This window comes from Mesoplodon bidens, assembly GCF_964165515.1.
Source record: "Mesoplodon bidens genome assembly, chromosome: 12".
NCBI classification, from domain to species: domain Eukaryota; kingdom Metazoa; phylum Chordata; class Mammalia; order Artiodactyla; family Ziphiidae; genus Mesoplodon; species Mesoplodon bidens.
This window is the reverse complement of record NC_138168.1, coordinates 35,997,345-36,014,430: the sequence shown is the minus strand read 5'-3', so window position 1 is coordinate 36,014,430 and position 17,086 is coordinate 35,997,345.

Genomic DNA, 17,086 nt, shown 5'->3' with positions numbered 1-17,086 from the left:
CCACCCACCCACCAGGCACACCAGTCAACTACCCTTCATCTTGCCGTCCTACCCTCCAATAGTGACCCAGACTCTGCTGTTGGATGGAAGGGCTTATTCCCCAGCTGCTGAGAGTCCTGACAGCTGAAAGACATCAGCTGACAGCCCTCTGTGGAATCTTCTGTGCAATCATCATTACCAAGAGATTGCTAGACCAGTGAGAGAATGCTTCAATGTTTTATGTGACGGTTCTGTCTATGAATTGATTTTTCAGTCTAAGTGCATGGGATTTGGTAAATAGAAGTTGATGCCCCAAAGTTGCATTAAACATATATTTTCCAGTTGTTTGCTAAGCCATACAGCAGGAACCTGGGCTTTCATTGCTGCAAGTTGTTCAACTAGAGATGTAAAATGGATGATTCATTAACGGAATATTTGACGTCAATCTATGTCTTCATAAAAGAAGGATTTCTATTTCTAATCCAGATAATTTCTACACCTGCCAAAGACCAAATACCCCTAAAAACTCTCCCTGGTTTCTCAAAATAAATACTGACCTAATGATAACACATGTGAAAATTTTGGTTTCTATGACATGATATGGATATGTCACTGACTGACATCAGACAAAAAGTAATCAAAAGTTTTTTAAGTCTTATTTATTTATTTACCCTTAAACAATTCATGCACGAGTTAACCTGAAATTCTTACCACTTATTAGGTACCTACTCCAAGCCAGGGAACACCTAAGCATCTTATATTATGCATGCATTCATTCAAAAATATCAATAGTTATTACTTGTTAATCCTCATAAAAACACTTTCAGGTGAATAATTTTCCATTGTTCATTTATTTGTGCTCTCAGTAAATATTTATTGATTGCCTACTGTATGTAAAACTCTGTGCTAGGGACTGGGATATACAAGATGAACAAAAACACACACAGCCCCTATATACATGGAGCCTATGGCTTAGTGAAAGAGACCAACACTATTAAATATCACACAGTTAACTGTATAGCTGTGATAAATGATATGAAAGAAAAGAATATCTTGCTGAGAGATGAAGAAAATCGGAGTCTGAGAGATTAAGCGATGTCTGGCATCCTGCCCCCTTTAGTGCGTGACCTGCTTCCTAGCATTATGGTCGTCGCTGGGCTTCCCAAGCTGCCCGCTCTCACCACCAGCAGCCCGCTGTCCCCTCTGTGGGAGGACAGCCACCCAGAGCTGCTCTGCACACACTGGGACCCAAGCCACCAGCTCATCAGCCTTGCTTCTGGAACATGATTAAGTTGGAGAGAGTGTCATCTAACTCTCAGGGCACGAAATCTGGCACCAGGACAATAATCTAAATAACACTGGCTTGGAGCTTATTTTGAAACAACGCTGCCACACTGAGAATCACAGAAGCACATTACATTAACCCTTTCAAAGCAGTCATCACTTTATGGCTTACATTATAGCAGTCTGTATCCATGTCAACCTATTCATCTTTATAGCCCCACTGAGAGAAACAGTAAGCTAAATAAGTCTCTGTTGGTAGAAAGGAAAAGAGAGAGCAAGAGGGAGAGTGGGAGAGAGAAAAAGGAGGAAGGGGGAGGGAGGGAGGGAAGAAGGAAGGAAGGAAGAAAGAAAGGGAGGAAGGAGGGAAGGAAGGAAGGAAGGAAGAAAGAAAGGAAGGGAGGAAGGAGGGAAGGAAGGAGGGAGGGAGGGAAGGAAGAAGGAAGGGAGGAAGGAAGGAAGGAGGGAAGGAAAGGGGGAAGGAAGGAGGGAGGGAGGGAGGGAGGGAACGAAAGAAATCAGCCTATGCTAATATTCCCACAATTATAAACAAAAAAAACAAAAACTGTAGTATAACAACAGGGAGGATAATTTTCAGAAAAAAAATCAGCAAAATCAAATAATATCGAGATTTCTACTCTGACACAAAGTTATAAACCTAATTAAAATATAACTAGGGGCTTCCCTGGTGGCGCAGTGGTTGAGAGTCCGCCTGCCGATGCGGGGGACGCGGGTTCGTGCCCCGGTCTGGGAGGATCCCGCGTGCCGCGGAGCGGCTGGGCCCGTGAGCCATGGGTGCTGGGCCTGCGCGTCCGGAGCCTGTGCTCTGCAAGGGGAGAGGCCACAACAGTGAGAGGCCCGCCTACCGCAAAAAAAAAAAAAAAAAAAAATATATATATATATATATATATATATATATATAACTAATGTGCAATAGGTGGAATGAGTCCTAACTATATACACACAGATATATTCCTCCATTGGACATCAACATCTTTGCAGCTGGTATGTGTGAAAAATGTAATAATCAGGTTGATTTTGTACGTGTTCCAGCATTTCTCAAAAATAAAACCTTTTCAGATTTGCCAGGTAAATTACACATCTTATTTAATCCGAATTATTAGGCTAGATACTATCTTTTATGTGGCAAGTTGCCTAGTTTGATTGTGACACTAAGCAGATACGTTACCAGGGCTGAATTATTCATTGTGCAAAGCACGTGTGCTGTACTGGGCACCTGTTACAAAGCATCCTGCCACATCCCAGACCTGGCAAATGGGGGATCAGGCAAATGATGACTCTGAGAGCACGGTAATGTACCCTGCATATCATTAGAATATCATAATATAGGAATGTTACACTTGTTATATAAAAATATTAAATTATGATGAATTCCACAAAAAATAGGAAAAAAGGTCAGCACTTCCTCTGAGTAGCCCAAGTTCCTGATTTGTTCGTGGGAACACTTCTCAGTGTATAAACTTGGGAATGATAACTACAAGCTTGCTTTGGGTAACCATAAAGACAAAAAATGAAGACTCTAAATAACTAGCAAGAGGTTCTATCACTTTCTGATTTTATAAAATTTCTTGGTAGTTGCCCTGCGAGGAATAGTAGAGGAATCATCATTGAATTATTTTGACTCACATCCATTTGAAACTACAGGTTATAAATTGGTGTCAGGCTATGACGACTTTGCCATCTGTTCTAATCACTCATGGAAGAATAAAAAAGGCAATTATAAGATTGTTACCTTAATGAATAGATCCATAGGAAAGGAAAAAGGAATCTTGCCTTAGGAAATTTTCTTCTAGCAAATTATGATTTGAAACGTGATACCAACCTTGTAACTCTATAATTTTCTTACGTTTGTTCAAGCCTTTATGTGTAAGTCAGGTTTTGATTTAGTAGGCAGCAGAAAAAATAGGCTTTGGTATATAAAAATCAAAAACAACAACTATGACAAAAAATTCCTATAACATAATACAAGCCCTTCTTAAGCTGCTCCAACCATTGATCTGATCAAGGCTACAACACAGCAACCCAACCCAGAAGAAGGCCCCTTGGCTGGTGCTCCATGGAAGCTAACTCCAACTCTGTGAGGGGGAAGGGACCCTCTCAAGAAGACACCTCTGGGTGGAAATCTTTCTTTCCCCAAGGAAGTCTTTCCTTCTTTAGCTTCTCCCTGAAGGACACAGTGTTAAGAAGGACTCTGAAGCCTCATGTCAGCTTGGAGAGAGTGTCATAATTAATTGTCACTGTCTTCCTTGGTCATGAAATGCCAAGAATGTGTCAAATATGAGTTCTGCTCATTCTGTCATTTCTGATCCTTTTCCAGAGTAGCTCTTCTGTCCTTTGATGACTTAACCCTCTGAGGTAACACATTCTTGTCTTAGATAAGAACCATTTGTGAAGGAAGTTTATCATTCCCTTGGTCCCTACTCTTAGAGTTTACTTTAGCAATCATAGAGAAGAAAAAAAAAAAGCCCTTCCTATTAATTGCTCTAAGCTTTAAATGTGGGATAAAACCTAGCAATATCTCTTAATTTGGAAAAATGTCATAAAAGCTGAGAAACTCCATCAATTGTTTGAAGTAAAGAAAAAAGGGAAATATGCATGATACCCACATACTTACCTCAATTAATCTTCATAATAATTCTTCAAAGAAGTTATTATCCTCATTTTACAGTTGAAGAAACAGAGGCTCAGAGATATTGAATAAATTCTTTAATGTCTCACGGCTAAAGTATCAGCCTAGGTCCATTTGTCCCCAAATTATAGATGCTTGAGTGAGTCACACACAAGATTTGGGGGATATCTTTGGCAACACTACAGCCTATGGAAGCCGGTTTACTAGTGCTAGTGTCGTGGTACAAGTTTTAGAAGTACTCCTTTCACCGGTCCAGATGAACTAAATGCTTTCTCCTTAGGTCTTTCCACATTTTCCTTTTCACTCTTTACCTAGCTAAGTCCTACTAGCCCTTTATGACTCAGATTAAATTAGCCTATCCTCCAGAAAGTCATTCCTAAGTTTCCAAAAATGCACCCATAAAACCCAGTAGTTACCTCTGTCACCATTTTGATAATTGCCTTTTCTATATTCTTCATTATACTATAAACTCCTTGAGGGCAGGTCCATGTCTTCTTTACCTTTGCATCTTCAGTACCTAACACGACGCCTAGCCCATAAAAGGCACTCAATATTCACTGAAGGTAATTAAGAAAGGAGGCGAAGTGTTTTAATTTCAGTATCTGACTGTGCGAAACTGGTTCGACTTTTGCCAACCTAAATAATAAAGTGGCTAATAACTTGGGAAGACTGAACTGAGGCTGCTGTTTAGTTAATAATGTAATGAGTGTCCCGAGTCTCTTTTCAGTGTTTAGGGCCTTGGGGGTCCTGTAGTTACTTGAAAAACGAAGGCCAAGTATTGGTCAAGCTCACAGAACCTTATGAGATTTAGCTCGTACCACGAGCCCCACAGCACAGTGGGAGCTAGGGATGAACATCGTCTGCCTAAGTCTAAAATGATCCTTTATGAGTTTAGGAAAGAGAAAAGACTTCTTTTTCTAGTTCTGCTTTTCAGTTTCCTCTTGTTCAACTCTCTACCAACACAATTCCCAAGCCACTTTCGTATTCCAAGGGGTTGGGAGAAAGAGATGCAGTCATTGTAATGGGACTGCAGATTCACTCATGACCACCTCACTATCTGGCAAAAACACAGAACATGTTGTTTTCTAATTGAAATGGTCGCCCCCCACCAAGCCTCCATGTACTATTCCTCCATGTGTGGAATGGTCTAACCTCATTTAATATATCATCCAATCTAATAAACGAAGCAATCCTTTATTAGGTATCATTTATTAGGTATCATCTTTTGGGTAAAACATTCAGTCTATCATTTTTTTTTTTTTTTTTTTGGTGGTACGCAGGCCTCTCACTGTTGTGGCCCCTCCCATTGCAGAGCACAGGCTCCAGACGCGCAGGCTCAGCGGCCATGGCTCACGGGCCCAGCCGCTCCGCGGCATGTGGGATCTTCCCGGACCGGGGCACGAACCTGTGGTCCCCTGCATCGGCAGGCGGACTCCCAAGCACTGCGCCACCAGGGAAGCCCTTCAGCCTATCCTAATCCTGCCTTTTCTCTTATATACACACACCACTCTGCTGTCCAAGTTGACCTCTGGGTTCACAGTAGCCGTTGAATGAGTGGGTGAATGAATGACCTCATGCAGGCAGAGTAAAGGGATGGTCACATCCTCATGGTGACCTCCAAACACTTGCAGGTCCCACTGTGGAATGGCTGGTCTGGCACACGTAACGGATGTAGTTGACCTGGTCTACCTGTGGGCATTCTGCTGATCTCCATGCTGACATTTGCAGCGGTAGATCTGTGGACTTTCTTCCTTGACTTAGCCAAGGCCTGCTAGAAGATTACTGCTGACTCCATGTGTTAACCATCTTTCTAGCCTCTGTAAACTTGATGCTTCAACATATGCCCTATATGTATATGCTGAAACACCTTGTTCTAGGCAACACAATAATAGGCTTGAGTCTCCCTTGTCACTAGTCCCCTCCTAGGGAGGGAGGAGTCCTCCTTCTGGGGTTGTAGAGTGGAGGCTTTTCAGATACAAACAGGCCAACCCGGAGTCCACACCTGCAACCTTTATTAGGCTCCTCGATTAGGCTCTCACACTCCAGGCCCACTGTATACCTGCTCTAATCACCCCAGGGCCAGGTATCACACAACTAGAAACATCCCCCTATAATGCAGAACTGCTGAAATTATTCAAACTAGCCAATCCTAAGCTTGTTTACCCTGTCTCGCCTGTTCCTTCCCATAGAAACCACACACACACACAAAAAGACTCTTGACCATAGTTCCTCTCCACTCCCCTCCCCTTCCCTTCACCTCCCTACCACCCCACCTTCACAGCACTACCCCCAGCCCACCTCCTGACCAGCTTCATTGCTTCCCCATGTGGCTGCCCCCGCCATGGCATGCCCCTTCCTCTCAGGAACTGTGAGCAACAAATTAGTTTTTCAATGGCTATGGTCTCCTGATCTGCTGACAGTACTGTGTCTCAAATTTTCTATTAACCCACTACATTTTTAAGCTCTCAGCTTCCTTTCTCTTGGCTTTCAATGGCTATGCCCCATTCTAAGTCTCTGGTGCATCCATCCTCTGTGTGGTCCCCCAGGCTTGGGTGCTCCACCCTCAGCTTCTGCTGTGAGGTCACCATGGCCCTGAACAGGTGTGGGGTTGTCTAAGGCAGGCATTCTGATTCTCCACTCGACGTCTATGCCACACGGGGATTGAGGGAGACTCAAAAGTCAAAACAGACTTGCTGTCTGGCCACACTGTCCTATCGGGCTGCCACACATCGGTAGGGCACACTCTTCATGGGGTCCCAAACGAGAAGTGAGCATATTATCCCTAGCTTTGGTATTTCCTCAAATTTTGAAAAACATCATCTGTGCTCTGGCTGAAAGCCTGGGGCAGTGAGCCGTCTTCCTTCTCTTGTCTTCTTTCTACATCTCTTTCTGTTTCTCACTATTCCTGGGTCCAGGACGGATGGCCTTTCCCACTTTCTCCTCCTGTTTACTCCTACAGAACTGTTCTAAATCTCTACTTTCAGGTCCCTCAAGCTTGGTTCTTTTTTTTTTTTTTTTTCCCTTTTCTTTCCTGCTGTACGCGGGCCTCTCACCGCTGTGGCCCCTCCCGTTGCGGAGCACAGGCTCCGGACGCGCAGGCTCAGCGGCCATGGCTCACAGGCCCAGCCGCTCCGCGGCATGTGGGATCTTCCTGGACCGGGGCACGAACCCGTGTCCCCTGCATCGGCAGGCGGACTCTCAACCACTGCGCCACCAGGGAAGCCCCCAAGCTTGGTTCTTGATATGTTAAAGAGGGAGACCAAAATAAAGAAGATTAAATAATTCTTCTCCCCGCTCTCTCTCTCCTCCCCTTCCTCCTTCCCTCCCACCCTCCCTCTTTCCCCAGCCCCTCTCTTTCTCCCTATCTCTCTCATTCAACCAAGATCTTACTTTCCTGTGTATTATACTATCCTCTCCTACCACAGAAGGGTAAGCTTCATGGCTTAGACTAAAAATGGAAGAGAGCAAGAAGAAGATATTTTAAGTAGGAAATTTCATCATTTTACACTTGCAACAAGTGTAAAATGGTCGCCCCCCCCAAGCCTCCTTATATCAGCTTGTAATTACAATCTTCAATCTCATCTCATAGGTATGTGTCTTAAGACCTCCAAGCAGTGAGCACACTCCCCAGAAATAAAACCCCTCTCCCTTATCTCGTATAAAAGATCAAGAAGACAAATGCCTCAAATTACAAAGAATATATATATCAACTAAGTGAAGGTGAAAAACATTCTATAAAACAGGGCCGTAGGTCATTAGTAAGTGGTTCTATTCCTTAGATAAAGAATGCTAGATGCGTGACTGTAACATTACATAATCCCAGAGCAAATCCAACTCACCTCAATTTTTAGATAGACTCTAGAAATCTCACCTAATTCTGACTTATACTATCCTCAGATATAACATTAATATTTTCCCCCCCACTTTACAGCTGAGCCATTGTAATAGTTTTGGGAGAGATTCTCAAAAGCTTGTATGTGAAAGTCATTATTTAAAACACATCTCTTAATTTTCTGACAATCTAAGACACTCTCACCCCTCCCAAATATATTCAAATCTGTGCTGGGAGCTTTTTCACACATTACAGTCCAGCTATCACTTTCACATTTTTTTTTTCTGCTGACAGTTGCCTAGAAAATAGATTAGCCAGACACTAGGCGTGAAAATGTATGAAATGTGAGAAAAGTGAGATTTAATATTAAAGTCAAGCAGTGAAATTTTTTTCTCCTCCATTCTGTGTGTGTGTGTGTGTGGGTGTGAGTGTGAGTGCCCGTGCCAGCAAGCCTCTCTGCATACATGGAGTCCCTATGTGCTATGTGTGGGTTCTTATTCTTACTTGAGATTTGAGGAAAAATAACAGGTTTTCCAGTTTTTTAAAAAAGGGCCTACAATAAAAAGTTAGTTTGGATATGCATAGCAAGACAGGCTGCAGTGAAATGCCACAAGAGGTTAACAAAGTACAGACTATGTTTCTATAGCCTCTACTTTCCAAATTTTCCACCATGTTATACTAAAACATTTTTTAAACACTATTCTGAGAAATTCCAGAATAAGAGCTCTCACTGAAGTTTTCAAATGTTGATTTAGGTTATTTATGAGGACAGTACAGGTAGAGCACACAAGTTTAGGGCTGTGCCAGCTCTCTAGGATGAGTTTCTGAATGCAAGATATGGAATTTTATTCATGCCAAATTAAAGCATGGAAGTTGGCAAAGTATAATGCAGCTGTTATGGGGATGCTTGAGAACAGAAGTCCCAGTTTTATAGATCTTAGAATATCTCAAAGCCATGTTGTTCAAATTTCAGATAATGACTCACTGGGGGTGATGAAATCAAGTCAGAGTGTCAAGACTTGCATTTTTTTAAATAAAGAAAATAGAAAATAGTATATGAAATATTAGAACATAGTCCTTCCAATAAAGGCATTGTTTGTGTAAAATATATGTAATATGTGTATTTGTGTATGTATATTAAATATTTGTACACATATACTCATATGTATATATATTCATAAATATGTATATATAAATATATATATTTCATAGATTGTGAAGTAAAATATGTTCCTTACTGTAGTTTACATAAACCTTTCCAAAAAGTTTATAAAATGATATTCTAAAATATCCATCGCGGGGCTTTATACGTAGTAAGTGTAGCCGAGTGGACACACACACACACACACACACACACACACACACACACATACACCCATGTGCTCAATTAACTGCAACTACTTCTATCCCCTCACATTTTCCTCTGGGGGAGATGGTTTTTACTCAACAAAGCACTTCACTGCACCATTTGCCTCCAAAAAGATGAGCTTCTGGAAATTTGGAAACAAAGAGAATGAAATTGCTCTGCATAATGAAAAGCATTTTGAAGTTCCTGGTCACCACCCAGAAATGGAAGCAGGGCTTCCAAAGAAAAGAGCAGAGAGATGCGGGAAGAACAGTATGGTGGCAGGTAAGGGGTCAATGGAGAAAGGGTACCAAGGGAAAAGGAGTGAGCAGAGGACAGTGTATTTAGTGTTCAATTTCAAAATTAACTCCTTTGTGGCTGTATGCTCTGACACTGTCCTTTGATACAACTGCCCTCTGTGACTTCAAACCCACTAGTGAACTCAGCTCCAGACACAGCCCTCAGTAAGTGATATTTTCAGATTTAAAGAACTGACCCAGGAATGGGCATGAGACATCATTTTCCCAAAGTGCAAGAAGGAGCTGATTCTTGGGTTTCATAGTTATGCAAGTATTTGTTGAGTAGAAGAGAAAACAGGGCAAAAAGTAATTGTCCTAAAATTCTGGGTCTGGCATTCTAGCTAGAAATGGTCAAGGTCTACGACTTCACCAGCAGTAAAACCCATAAAAACTATGAGGTTGCCTTTGCTGCCCTCTGACTGCTACTTAGTGGGAGACTTTTCAAGATAACTTGCTGTGCAGGTTCAAAACAGAAAACCTAATCTAATACCACACAGGCTTCTCCTAGACAACTGCCTCCTTTTCTGCACAGCCTTCTGACCCATCCTGAACAGGACACATCACCCTGGACACCCACTAAGATGCTGGGTGCTCCATGAGGCAAATTCTCCATCCGGGATATGGCTCCGAGAGTGGCCTCTCCTTTCAATGAAGAATGACAACGAAAGCATGACACTTTTTGTTTTGCACTTAGAGTTAGATATGCCCTGGTGTATAATGAGAAATAATAGAATCATAAATCATAACCTATTTTTAATTTTTTTAAATTAATTTTTATTGGAGTATGGTTGCTTTACAATGTTGTGTTAGCCTCCACTGCACACCAAATGAATCAACCATACGTGTACAGATACCCCCTCCCTTTTGGACTTGCCTCCCATTTAGGTCACCACAGTGCATTAGGTAGAGTTCCCCGTATGTTCCCATCAGTTGTCTATTTTATACATAGTATCAGTAATGTATAAGTGTCAATCCCAGTCTTCCAATTCTTCCCACATCACCCCTTTCCCCCTTGGTATCCATATGTTTGTCCTCTACATCTGTGTCTCTATTTCTGCTTTGCAAATAAGATCATCTATACCATTTTTCTAGATACCACAAATGTGCGTTATTGTATGATATTTGCTTTTCTCTTTCTGACTTACTTCACTCTGTATGATACTCTCTAGGTCCATCCACATCTCATAAAATGACCCAATTTCATTCCTTTTTATGGCTGAGTAATATTCCATTGTATATATGTACCACACCTTCTTTATCCATTCCTCTTTAGTCAACACGAAAAAAAAACATGAGTAACAAACCCCAAATTATTCAGAAACTTCATTTTCACCAGCTGTCAGCTCTTTCTCCAACCTCTACTTCAACCCTACAAGCTCTACCAGTTACAAGCAACAAAATAGAAATGAATGGGTTTCCCCTCCTTTTATTTCCAACTTCACCATGTGAAGAAAATTGGGGAAAGCTGCAAAATAGTTAAAAAGCCAACAGTGAAAATTGGGAAGAAAAAGAGTCAAGGACATGGATCATCAAATTGAGATCAGTCCTAGAGTAACCAGGAATTTAAAGTGACGCTCACAGGTGGAAAAGCAGGCTAAAATAAAGTTAGAGTGGAGTACATCCAAGTATGCATGTCTTTAAAAAGTAATAGCACTCCCGTGTGCAAAGACTGTGCTAAATGAGGCAATAAATAAACAAGATGGAATTTCCATCCCTGAGGTGCACACAGAGTAGCTGATGGCATGAGACATAAACGTGAAAAAATAATAAACAATATTTTTAAAATAATTACCAAGGGTTTTTTCTTTAAACTATGAACATTACAAAAGTTGAGAAAGCAGGATTTAATTTGATCAGTGAAACATTTTTCCAATTTCCAATAAACAAATTTTCCAACTTTTCGAGATGCCTCCTAGCATGCTTCTAGGCACCAGCTATCACCATATATGGGGACACAGTCAAGATGACACTCTACTGCCACCCCACAAGAATCCCTTCACTTCATTCTAAACCTCCCCTCCCTTAACTGGTACACACTAGTTTAATCCATTTGGGCATTCCATCTCAACAATGGTACAAAGGAGAGAAGAAGAAAGAGTAAGCCAAAAGGGAGAAGAAGAATTCAACATAAGGAGCTGAGAATTAAATCTGAGCTATTCTGAGAATGACAGGAGAATAGACACTGGATGAGGGATGGATAGTAGAAGACAGAACCAGAGGAGACACTTAAAACTGGACTCCAGGGGGCTCCAGATGTGCATAGAACTGTCGGCAGCCAGAAGCAATAGCTGTGTTGCCCTGCTGTTCCGGCGGCCTCAGTTCACTTTACAAAACCTGCATTCCCTGAAGGTGGCAGTGGGGAGGGGCTCGGGAGGGGCTTTGTGCTGTGGGGACAGGCCCTGGGCCTTAGAGACAGAAACGGCCTTGAATCTCTCCTCTGCCACCCACTGAATGAAGCCACAGCTAGCTCCGCATTTGCTTAAAGTTCAAGACTAATCCCCGGGTTGCACCACTTCTCCCTTTCATTGCTCCTTTCCATTCCTCTCACTTAATTGTTCCCTCTCTCTGTTATCAAATCATCTGGTTTGCGATCCTCTCTCTGACTTGCTTTATTAAGGACACTTCTGTGGTGCCTTTTACGTCACCTCCCCAGAGAAGGCTGAAAATTGGAAGCAGAATCATAGGATGTGAGCAAAGGAATGAATTGTAATGATCATCTGGTCCAACAACCTTAGTCTAAAGGCAAGAAATCGAGCCTCTAAGAGCAGAAACAACTGACAAAATTCTCCCAAGTACACAGCTCACCACTCTCAGGCCAGAGTTTTTCCCACTGTAACACACTCATGCCCAAGTTCCAGTGAAGCCTGTTACAGAATTAGATACCAAAACCTGAGCCACGACCGAAGAAAATAAACTCCAAATCCAAAAGACAGTTGGGTCATTTCTAAAGGCAGATGCCAATTATGAAAACATTAAGTGTTGACTGTGACATCGTAGGGTGCTCAGGATTTGCGTCAACACTTGAGGAGCGGGCAGCCTCGGAAACATTCCTTCCTCACGTAAAATGGGCTCAGAGCGCCATCTGCTGGATGTCTGGACTTCAAGGCACCTGCCACGACTCAGAAAAGGCTATGCTTTAATTAAGCAGCTTATTTCTTGCTGGTTGCTCCCAAACAAACACAGAAAAACCTAGTTCCACATTTATTCCTCTTTTTAAATTTACAGTGCTTTCTCTTTCCCCTTTAATATATCATGGTGATCTTTCCTTATTAATAACATGAATTGAGCTGATTTCTTTTTTAATCTAAACTTTAAAGATCGTATTATGAAAACGTCCAAGTATACACAAAAGAGAATGGCACAATAAAACCCCATTTCCTTTTCTCCCATATTTAAAAATTGTCAAAATTTTGCCATACTTGCTTCTCTATCTCCCCTTTTTTCTTTACTGAAGTAATTAAGGTAAATCCCAAGTCTCACACATGCCTTCAAATTTCAGGATGAATCTCTTTTAAAAAGTTAGATTTTTTCATAAACACAGTATCATGATCACAGCTAATAAAATTATTAATAATTAATTGTTATTATCTAATGCCCCGTCCACAATCAGATTTCCCTGATAGTCTAAAAGCAATTTGTACCATTGGTTTGGTCAAATCAGAATCACAAGGATTCAATCTAACTATATTTAAAGTCCATGAGTTCATAAGCATCTAAAGGAAAAAGAGAAAGTTGGCCACCAGAAAGAAGGAAGGATGGAGGGAGGAAGGGAGGAAGGGAGGTGCTGGGACTCAGGGCAGGCCACCCAAAATATGATTCAATGGCAAAATGATAATTTTGATTTAAAGTTACTTAAGAAACAGCCAATGCAAGAGGGACACTCTGAGCCTCCTCTCTCCCTGAAAAAGGGAAATCAATCTCCCATGTGGAAGGTGCCCTCCCTGCCTCTGGAAGTAGCACACCCTTACCACCCGGAGACAGGGAATTAGGGGCTGAGAAGCCTGTATAAACAAACCTCATTACATCTTTAATTGACTGCCCCAAGCCCAAACTCTGTTTAGATTCTTCACTAATTGAGCACCAAAAGCCTATGTTTCTTTGTCCCGGCAATTCCTCACAGATTTATTGGTTTTCTATCTAAAAAAAATATAAAAGCTGCCTGCTTTGGCCACTCCTTAGGTACCATTTCTATGGGACCTCGGTGTGCAGAAATTACAATTTGTTTCTTTTTCTCCTGTTAATCTGTCTTGTGTCAATTTCATTACTAGTCTGGCCACAAGAACTCAAGGGGGCTAGAGGGGTAAATTTCTCCCTCCAACAGAGGGAGGGAAACAGCCCTTTCCCCTGGGATAACACGAATGCAACGAGGTCACAAACTCCTTACTCTGAAAAATAATGTTTAAAACAGACAAGATTGTTTAACCTAACCTGTAAGGCCGCACATACTCAGGCCCCAGTGCCTCTCCAGCTTCAGTCCATACCAAGGTCACCCTGCCTTCATTTCTCCGTTTCTTCCATGAGTGGGTCCCACAATGGTATTGCCATCCTCCAACGACAGAAACTTTGCAGAGGCTAGAAACCCTTTTAGCTCTTCTCTTTGCCTAGTTAACCCTTAAGCTTCCTTGAAAGCACAACAGAAAGTTGCTTCCTTAAAGAAGACTTCCTTGACGTCCTGTTCACAACTTTACTTGAGTAAAATTTATTTGAGTGGTTATCTGTCTCCTACACTAAACTGTAAATTCCAGGGATTAAAGTTGGTTTCGCTGACATCACATCCCCTGTACTTAACACCGTCACCTGGCACCAAGTAGACAATTGATAAATAAATGTTGAGTAAGTAAGTTAAAGAGTTAAAGGGGGATAGCTGATGTCCAGGTTGAAATCTGAAGGACCACAGGATTTAAAATAGCACTGAGAGAGTTTGGGCACTCCTTCACTGTTGCCCTGACTTCTTTCTTGGCTGAATTTCTCACTTTGAGCAGAATTTAAAGAGGTAGGGTTCTTCCACCCAAACTTACAGAAGCCATCTGGAGAAAAATGTTAAAAGTTTTACTGTCACGGGACCCAACCAAGACATGATGACCAACAGCTGCTAAGTCTGGGAGGAAGGGGAGATGAATCTTTGCTGATGGTTGCAGCATTTCCCTGTTGTGCCTGTAACAAGTCAGAACCTGTCAAATCATTCTGATTATGCTCAGTCTGCATTTTGTAAAGTGAAACACTACCAGCCGCTTCTTCAGGTTTTTATCTCCAGTCTCATTGGGATCATAATTTGGGCCACAGACTGCATCAGTGATGATTTTTGTGTCGCACATCCTGGAATGGTAGTTCATGGGAAAAGAACGTGTTAGTAAGGCTCAAAAAAACTGTACAAAGTAATTCATCTGTCAGGCAGCCTGTGGCTCTTCCCAAGGACAGGGAAGTGGATGCTGTCTCCCTGTGAAGAAGGATCCTACAAGCACCGAGACATCCTGCCCTGTCCTACCTGTAACTTCTGATATACAGCCACCTCCCTGCAATCACATTTTCTCCCCAAGACCAATAAACATAATTACCCACCCAAACGATACAACTGTGAGAAGGAATGAATTGTCGTTTTAAGACACTAAATTTAGGAGTTACTGCTTATGTAACAATAGGTGACTGAAATTTTTTTCAGTTTTTTAAGTCTTATTATATTTGTTATAACCTCCAGAGCAATGTGAATGGTGATAGCAAACAATCGCCCATGGTTATCAAAGTTTGAAATTTGCATCCACTCCTGGGTATGTAACTGGAAAAAATGAAAACTCTTAATTCAAAAGGATACACGCACCCCAATGTTCATAGCAGCATTATTTACAATAGCCAAGATATGAAAGCAACCCAAGTGCCCATCAACAGATAATTGGCTTAAGAAGATGTGTGATTCATATATATATATGAATATATATATATTATATAGATAAATGTGTATACATATGTGTGTATACACATATATCTATATAATGTAAATGTATATACATATTAATATTACTCAGCCATGAAATGGAGTATTACTCAGCCATAAAAAATAATGAAATACTGCTATTTGCAACAACATGGATAGATCTAGAGAATACAATGTTTAGTGAAATAAGTCAAAGACAAATACTATATGATATCACTTATATGTGAAATCTAAAAAATAATTCAAGTGAATCCATATACAAAATAGAAACAGACTCACAGTCATAGAAAACAAACTTATGGTTACCAAAGGGGAGAGGAAGGGTGGGGAGGGACTAATTAAGAATATGGGATTAACAGATATACACTACTATACATAAAATAGATAAATAACAAGGATATACTGTATAGCATGGGGAATTATACTTGATATCTTGTAATAACTTATAATGGAATACAATCTGCAAAAAAAGAAAAGAATCACTATGCTACACACCTGAAACTAACACAATATTGTAAATCAACTTTACTTCAATTTTAAAAAAAATTTCTTGTGCTTTGGATCAGCCCACTCTTCAAAAATGTTGAAACACGTATTGAATTCTATGCTCCAGTATATCATCCATTCTCTTTTCAGATCATCTGCAAACTTAATTATCATGATGATACTGTCAACAAAGCACTTTTAAAATGTTAAATTACCAAGAGGTAATATGAGGGCAAATTAAAAATTGAAAGCTTCACTCTCATATTTTTGTAATCATTTTGACATTATATATTATTTTTATTGGAGTAAAATTTCTTTACAATGGTGTGTTAGTTTCTGCTGTACAATAAAGTGAATCAGCTATATGTATACCTACATCCCCTCTCTTGGACCTCCCTCCCACCCCCCATCTCATCCCTCTAGGTCATCACAGAGCACCGATCTGAGCTCCCTGTGCTGCATAGCAGGCTCCCACGAACTATCTTTTTTACACATGGTAGTGTATTTATGTCAAACCTAATCTCTCAATTCATCCCACGCTCCCCTTCCCCCACTGTGTCCACATGTCCATTCTCTACATCTATGTCTCTATTCTTGCCCTACAAATAGGTTCATCTGTACCACTTTTCTAGATTCCTCACATATGCATTAATATACGATATTTGTTTTTCTCTTTCTGGCTTACTTCACTCTGTATGACAGACTCTAGGTCCATCCACATCTGTACAAATGACCCAATTTCGTTCCTTCTTATGGCTGAGTAATATTCCATTGTATATATGTGCCACATCTTTATCCATTCATCTATCGTTGGATATTTAGGTTGTTTCCATGTCCTGGCTATCGTAAATAATGCTGCAATGAACAATTCGGTACATGACTCTTTTTGAATTATGGTTTTCTCAGGGTATATGCCCAGTAGTGGGATTGCTGGGTCGTGTGGTAGTTCTATTTTTAGTTTTTTAAGGAACCTCCATACTGTTCTCCATAGTGGCTGTATCAATTTACATTCCCACCAACAGTGCAAGAGGGTTCCCTTTTCTCCACACCCTCTCCAGCATTTATTGTTTGTAAAATTTTTGATGATGGCTATTCTGATCAGTGAGAGGTGATACCTCACTGTAGTTTTGATTTGCATTTCTCTAATGATTAGTGATGTTGAGCATCTTTTCATGTGCCTCTTGGCCATCTGTATGTCTTCTTTAGTGAAATGTCTATTTAGGTCTTCTGCCCATTTTTTTGTTTGTTTGTTTGTTTTTGCGGTATGCGGGCCTCTCACTGTTGT